Source organism: Pogoniulus pusillus, chromosome Z (genome assembly GCF_015220805.1).
Source record: "Pogoniulus pusillus isolate bPogPus1 chromosome Z, bPogPus1.pri, whole genome shotgun sequence".
Taxonomy (NCBI): domain Eukaryota; kingdom Metazoa; phylum Chordata; class Aves; order Piciformes; family Lybiidae; genus Pogoniulus; species Pogoniulus pusillus.
Window position 1 is genome coordinate 52,417,623 of NC_087309.1, and position 7,496 is coordinate 52,425,118.

Consider the following 7,496-nt stretch of genomic DNA (forward strand, 5'->3'; position numbering starts at 1 on the left):
CGCTAGTTTCGACCGCTGAGATTTTAACGTGACCTGCGCTTCTACTGTCTCTCTTCGCGTTTGAATCTTGTTCTGAAAAACAAATGTACATCTCCAAGGCCCTAATTCAAGCAGCTGCTACTGCACTGAAGTATTTTTAATCACAGGGCAGAGGTCATTGCCAGTCCGGCCCTCCACAGGTTGCCTTAGGTGTTTCATTTTGCTGTCTCATGATTACTGGGAGCTCACGTCTGGCTCCCACAATGACTCTTACCGTGCACAAAACTAAACAATCTTCACAGGGTCTGGATCAGCATTGCGCAGCAGGGTGCAGAAGCAGGTTTACAAGAGAGGAAGCCTGGCATTCGCGTCAGTGCTCACTGAATGACAGAAAACAGGAGAAGCCTTGTTACTCCGTTATTCTGTCCTCCTCAACCACCGCAACTGAACCCAGTGAGCATCCTGGCATCAATAGAAATTGACTTTGCCATTTCATCTTGTATTTTAGTGCCTCTAAAAAAATTCTTCCGTGGAAAATGCTCATCAAAACATTGCTTTTGTTCTTCTGTCTGGAAGATTATGTTAATAATTAATTTACCCTTCTTTACTGATTAATGTTAAAGCTCCTATATTAACAGTTCCTAGAGACAAGACTTTGCCAAAGCAGCACTTCTGTGCCTGTAAGTTTTATTTGCTATTATGATATGTCTTCACTCTACTGGGGCTGTTCATTTGTACAGAAGGTAATGATTGCTATTAAAATTCAGACTTCTTTAATTATGAATGATAAATCCAAAATTACACCATCTGGTGGCAATAGGCCAGGGGGAGGTTATGATTCAAAAAGTGCTGAAGAGCAACCTGTACACCTCAGGAGACTAATATCACAGCCACATCAAAAAAGCAATGCAGGGAGACCACAGACTTTTGGACCATCATATCTCTGTGGAGTATGTGAATCAGAGTAAGAAACCAAACCAAACAAACAAAAAAAAACCCTTATTAGTATATTTGACCTAGCAAATCCAGTATCTAATGCAGAAGGAAAGGAACAAAACAGGTTTAAGGGGAAAGGGGATTTGAGTTGAGATTTGGGGAGGACAGTTTGTTCTAAACTAAAAAGAAGGCTTAGGAACTTACTGCAATATGTGATTTGAAACATAACTGCAGCAAAAGAGAATATAGCCAGGATTTTTTTAAAAACAAACAAACAAACAAAACCCCAAACTCCTAAACCCAGAATCACTGTATGGTATTGAAAGTAAAATCAATATTTCATCTTCAGAATTACTAAGCCAACTGGTGATTACAAGCATGCAAAATGTCTTAATAAGCTGAAATACTGAAGTGAAAATGAATCACAGACAAATTACTCCAAGACAGAAGGTGTAGGAAATTCTGTCTGTCTTGTCAGGCTAGGATTAACTAGACTAGAGATATGGTCTTGTTCTATCATGTGAGATTTCAAAGACAAATTGTGCTGAGAACCATATCACTGAGTTGTATCAGAAATTGAATTGAAGAACTGCAGCTAAAAGGACTATGTAATATTTGGTTACATTCCCTGGATCAAAGAGTAGACCTTCAAAGAACAACCTATGTCTGGAAAAAAGTATTTTAGAATGCTGAAATAGTATTGGCTTGTTTTCTGCAGTTCTTTCTGTGTAATTGCATAATAAGCAACATAAACCTGAACACAGATTTGGTTGTAGCTGAACTTCTGTTGGGAAATGACACGGATCCAAAACCTGTAGCACAGAAACAGAGCCTGAGTTCATTAAGCATTTTTTTAGTTCTGAAAAAAGGACAAAAGTTAAGATCTCAACACTATCAAAGGATATACGTTGCTAAAACAAAGTTCATTATCTTCACAGAAGCAGAATAGAGTAGGAAAAGATCATTAAACTGGTTACTCGGGAAAATTGTCTCCCAAATTATGTGGAAGGTTAAGGGCAGAAGAGTGGTAACACTTGCTGTCAAAATGCCAGTGGACAAGCTCTCCTGAAAGACATTGCTATTGCTGCATAGGTTATATCAGAGTAAGTGGTCAGGCTAAAGTAAATTAGTAGTTGTCCTGATTGCAAGACACCACAAAGAACACATACTCAATGTCATTTTAGACAGTGAAGGGAAAGTGACACCATCCCTGGAGGTGTTCAGGAAAAGCCTGGATGAGGCACTTAGTGCCATGGTCTAGTTGACTGGCTAGGGCTGGGGGATAGGTTGGCCTGGATGATCTTGGAGGTCTCTTCCAACGTGGTTGATTCTATGAGTCTATGAAATCTTAGAAGGAAGTATTTGTTCAAAAGAGTATGAGATTCAGCACTCAATAAAGCTGAAGTGTGTGGCACATCAGCAAGGTATCAAGGGATATCTTGTCATTCCTGATGCAGATGGTCTATGAGATAAGAGGAAAAGCACTAAGCTGTTTGGAAAAATATGCATATATGTTAGTAACTTAAAGGAGGAAAGTAGCAGCATTATGGCATGCAAGCACAATGAAGCAAAAGTGCTGTAAGAGATACTAATGGAAAATAATCTGTCTCTAGAAGTCTAGATATAAGTCTCACTGAAGAATTCTTAATTGTTTAGGAGATGCTAAGTTTATAAACATTGAATGGGAGCCCAGGAGAATTGTTTTTGTATTGTATATTGCAGTATTGTACCATGTGCTGTTGAGTTATGTGGAGTAATCCATAATAGACTTCTGTGTCCAGGAAAAGAGAGCTTCTCGCTAGTGTCCTTCACTCACGATGCCTGTAACTCATAAACTCAGCAACCCCAAATACTTCAAGATACATCACAAGCTTTTCATAAGCTGTGGGGTTCCTCTTTCTGTTTAAAACACCCCACAGAAGCATTAACCGAACTGGTAAGGCTCTCCTAGATAGGCTTTCCTGTTAGTCTTAGTTAGCAATTGAGGTCTTGATAGAGAACAGGTAAAAGTCAGAAATCATCATATTCCTCACTGGCTGTGTGTGGAAAAGATAGTGCCTTAAATTTATGCACAGATGTTAGAGACTCAGACAAATAGATAATTCCTGTAAATATTTTACACAAAATTGAAGAAAAGCTGATAATTTAAGTCATCATCACAGAAATATTTTGACTCCTCCTAAGACAAGTAATTACAAGTCAGAAATATTGCTAAGACATGACCCCAAGTCAGTATAGTCTCACTCAAGGATGGCATATTAGGCTCAAATGAATTAGGACTAAATTTGTCCTGCTCTAAATGTGTAGCCATCTGTGTGCCACCTCTGACTAATGTCTTGGTAGCTGTGAAGGTGCAACTAATTCTAGATTTTTCGTCTGGCTTTCTAGGACTCCCGATTAAGCTTGGTGCTTGGTGGGAAGCAAGTGATGAGTGCAGCAGCCAGAAGTGGGGACACAAGAACTGGAGGGTGAACTACTGCACCTCCTGCAGCAACTGTTCTTGATTTCCAGTCAAGCACCACCAGGAACCTACCACCTGGTAGTTTTTGATGAAAAAAAAACAATGCTCTCTATCTTTGATCATAGTATATCTTATCCCCAAGAATTTCTAAGCAAATTAAGACCATCCCTGCCAGTATTCTCTGCATTTATGAAAGGGTTCATACTCCTTTGGGACTTATTTACATTGCTGCAGAATTGAATGGAAAATAAATATCTGAGGCATAAATTGCAGGATCTCCCTCCTACTTTGACAGAGCTTATCCACAATAAAGAATTCAGGGATTATGTGGAGAATGCTGGAAAGATTTTTGATAGTCAGTGGAATCACAAAATCAAACGTAGCTTCAATAAATATAGTTTGTTCATGTGAATAATACCCTGCTGCATCAGCTCTGGTGACTTTGTTTTGAAAATTAGATGGTCCCTCCACTAGCACTGGGAAGAGTCGCTGGCTTATTAAAAAGACTAAGTTTAAATGAAAGCCAGAAAAGCTAATTTAGGTATTTTATGCTGTTCTGGATGATTATTACAATAATAAGCAGCCTAAGCTGAATGAGAAAAGGGGAAGATGATAGTAAGAATTGTGAATGGTACAAAGTTACTTCTGTGCTAATCCAGTGGTTCCAAAACGGAACACTTCAACCTAAAAAAACAACTGACCTATAACAAAAAAGTGATAGAAATCTATAAAATCCTGATTGGAAGGCAAAGAATGGTTAACAACAGTTATTGTTTGCCTCTCGTAGTACAAAAATGAGACCACAAATTCACAGAAGACAGCTCATCACAGGCTACTAAATTCAGATGTTATCTCTGGATTATAAACACCACCTAGATTTCTTGCAGCTAGGCATTGATTTTACACTTTTCCTGTTTCTGTATTCTTAGCCAAACATCTGATGTGAGCTGATGAAATCAGCTTATGTTGCTGGACAGATCTTTCCTTGTGTTCTGAGAAGTTCAGGAAGGTTCTGAGAACATTTAGTCACCGTTTACAGGAGTAATGGTCCAAAAGGGCTTTAAATTAAGTGACTTTCACCTGTCACAGCAAATGTAGAATCATAGAAATTGTAGAATCAGTCAAAGTTGGAAGGGAACACAAGGATCATCTAATTTCAACCCCCCTGCCAGGGCAGGGACACCCTACCCTAGATCAGGCTGGCCACAGCCTGATCCAGCCTGGCCTTAAACACCCCCAGGGATGGAGCCTCAATCACCTCCCTGGGCAACCTATTTCAGGTTCTCACCACTCTCATGGTGAAGAACTTCCTCCTCCAGCTTCACTCCATTCCCTGCCCTGAAAGAATTATAGAGCATAAAAGGGGGAAGGGGAAAGCAAAAGCAAACAAAAAACTCCACTTTCTTCTTGAGGTCATATCCATGGATGATTGTTGGATATAGTAATACTAAATGCAGTGATTTTATAGAATTGTGTCACTGTGGTACAGCTATTATCCAGCCATGGACAGGAGAGAGTTCAGTAAGTGATGAGTTAGAGATAAAGTGGAAGGTTGGAATGACCTTAGAGAATGGTGTAGCAAATTGAGATGCTTGAGCATGTCCAGAGAAGGGCGACGAGGCTGGTGAGAGGCCTCGAACACAAGCCCTACGAGGAGAGGCTGAGGGAGCTGGGGTTGTTGTCGTGGAAGGCAGTTTCACGAGAAATTCATGGGGAAAAGGCGCGAGGCTGGTTTGCAGAGACCCAGTGATTTATTGCTAAAAGCGAAGATCCCCTTCCCGAAAACCGAATTACCCACGTGAATTATTCTCGATTAGGCAAGAGTAACATTTCAGAAAATGGTAAATAAAAGAGAGTCTATGGTTCCTTGAAGAGTTTTGAGTCTTTGAAGTCGCTCAGTTTCGATTTAAGAGTTCATCAGTCTCCTCACAGTCAGCAGCTTAGCAGGGTTTCGGAGCACCACCAGGGCGTTGTCCCTTTTCCCCCGGCCAGGATCGGGTCCATGCAGGCCCTCGGTCTCTGAGAGCCGGGCGTCAGCAGTCTTACGCCGGGCTGAGACCGAAGCAAGCAGGCAGATGGCAGCAGGCAAGCACGCTAGAGCAGGCTGATAAGGTGGAACGGGCCGCAGGCAGGTTGGTAGCATATGAACCGAACCAGCCGACCCGAACAGTCCGAACAGTTCCGAACAGTCCGAGTGGTCCGAACACCGAAGCAGGCAGACACACCATTTATAATGTTCCAAAGAGCTGTGCTCACCAGTTCTGACAATTTTTACAATATTATTGCAGATTGGTACAAAGTTATAATTAACCTATATAATTGGACAGTCCTTACCAAAACAACCTGTAGGACCACCCAAAGCTCGGCCCATCACCAGGTGGTCAGTGTGTCTGAGAACCAAGGCCGAAAGTTGGAAAACAAGGCCTAGGTTTACCTTTTATCTCCCCTAGGGAGGAGACTTCTCATGGGACTAGACGATTGTTTTGGTTTTACGATGCTTCTGGCGTAAATGTGAGACACTGTAACCTTCATAGCATGGGGGCCTTTCAGGGGCTTTGCCACCCTCCATAACAATTGTTTAACCTGGAGAAGAGGAGGCTCAGGGGTGGCCTTATTGCTGTCTACAACTACCTGAGGGGAGGTTGTAGCCAGGAGGAGGTTGCTCTCTTCTCTCAGGTGGCCAGCACCAGAACAAGAGGACACAGCCTCAAGCTACACCAGGGGAAATTTAGGATTGAGGTGAGGAGAAAGTTCTTCACTGAGAGAGTCATTGGATACTGGAATGGGCTGCCCTGGGAGGTGGTGGAGTCGCCATCCCTGGAGCTGTTCAAGGCAGGATTGGACGTGGCACTTGGTGCCATGGTCTAGCCTTGAGCTCTGTGGTAAAGGGTTGGACTTGATGATCTGTGAGGTCTCTTCCAACCTTGGTGATACTGTGATACTGTGAAATGTAAACAAATGTAAGCCTGGAGTCTGTGGTTTTCGCCTATCTCTGCTGACTTAGAATTGTCAGACACAATATACATGTTGTTGAGAGAATATAAAGAGTGCCTATGACAATTAGTGTGTATTCCTAACGTAGTCCTAACACAGTGCATGTAACCAATCGGAGTCTGAGATTATCTGTAACCTTCTTATGTAGCTTTCTGATAAGAAGTATATAAACCCATGCTTGGGTGCAATAAACGGATTAGATTTTGATTGGCTTGTATCAGGCTTTTGCCCTGTCTCTTATTACCCCTTGATACTATGGTATTGAGCCTATGACAGGTGATGATCTTTTTTTCATCAGAAGACATAGCAGGAAGCCCTTGGGGTTTTATTCAGCTTCTCAAGTGACTGGTGCCACCTCTTGTCAATACATTGTTTTTTATCCGGGTGACGTAGGTGCTGTCTGTAATCCCAGCCTCTGCTGAAGGCTAAAAGGAAGTGTTATCTTCCTTCAAAACTACATAGCAAAAGAAGAAAGGGATAAATCCACAAAAGAAGTGGAGCTGAAATAGTAATCATTGTGATACTAGGTGGTGGACATCACAGATATTGGTGCAATAGTCTCTGCCACAGACACCATCAAACTGCTCCAAGGTCATTGATGAAGGATTTAGTATTTCATGGCACAAACAGCTCAGAATCCAGTCTAATCATTAGCGGAAGAATCTACATTAAAATAAAGCATAAAATATTCAAGAAATTGTTTTATTTCAATAATAGAAAGTCCAGTTGTTCAGGTGAGACTCAAATCAGGGTGCGGAGATGTATGAGGTCATGCCAAAAGAAGTGCAGATTTTGGTACTGTAATCTTGAATGGTGCAATAGGCCCAGGGAAGGCTCTTCAGCTCTACTTCACTCTACTTCAGGCTCTACTTCACTTTCCCCAGGCTGCATCTATCCACACTGCTACCAGACATGTGACCCACGGGGTGATGAACAAGGCTTGGGCATGCTCCTACATGATCAGGGTCACCTCTGGAAAACTCAGAGCACCTCAGCCAGTGTGCCAGGGTGACTGCTTGAATGTGCTCTAAGTGGTACCCAGGGTGCTCTTTGATATTACATAGCAGCACAGAGAAGGTCTGCAGGCTCATCTATCCCATGTCCCAAGGCAGGCTCCTAGGTGCCT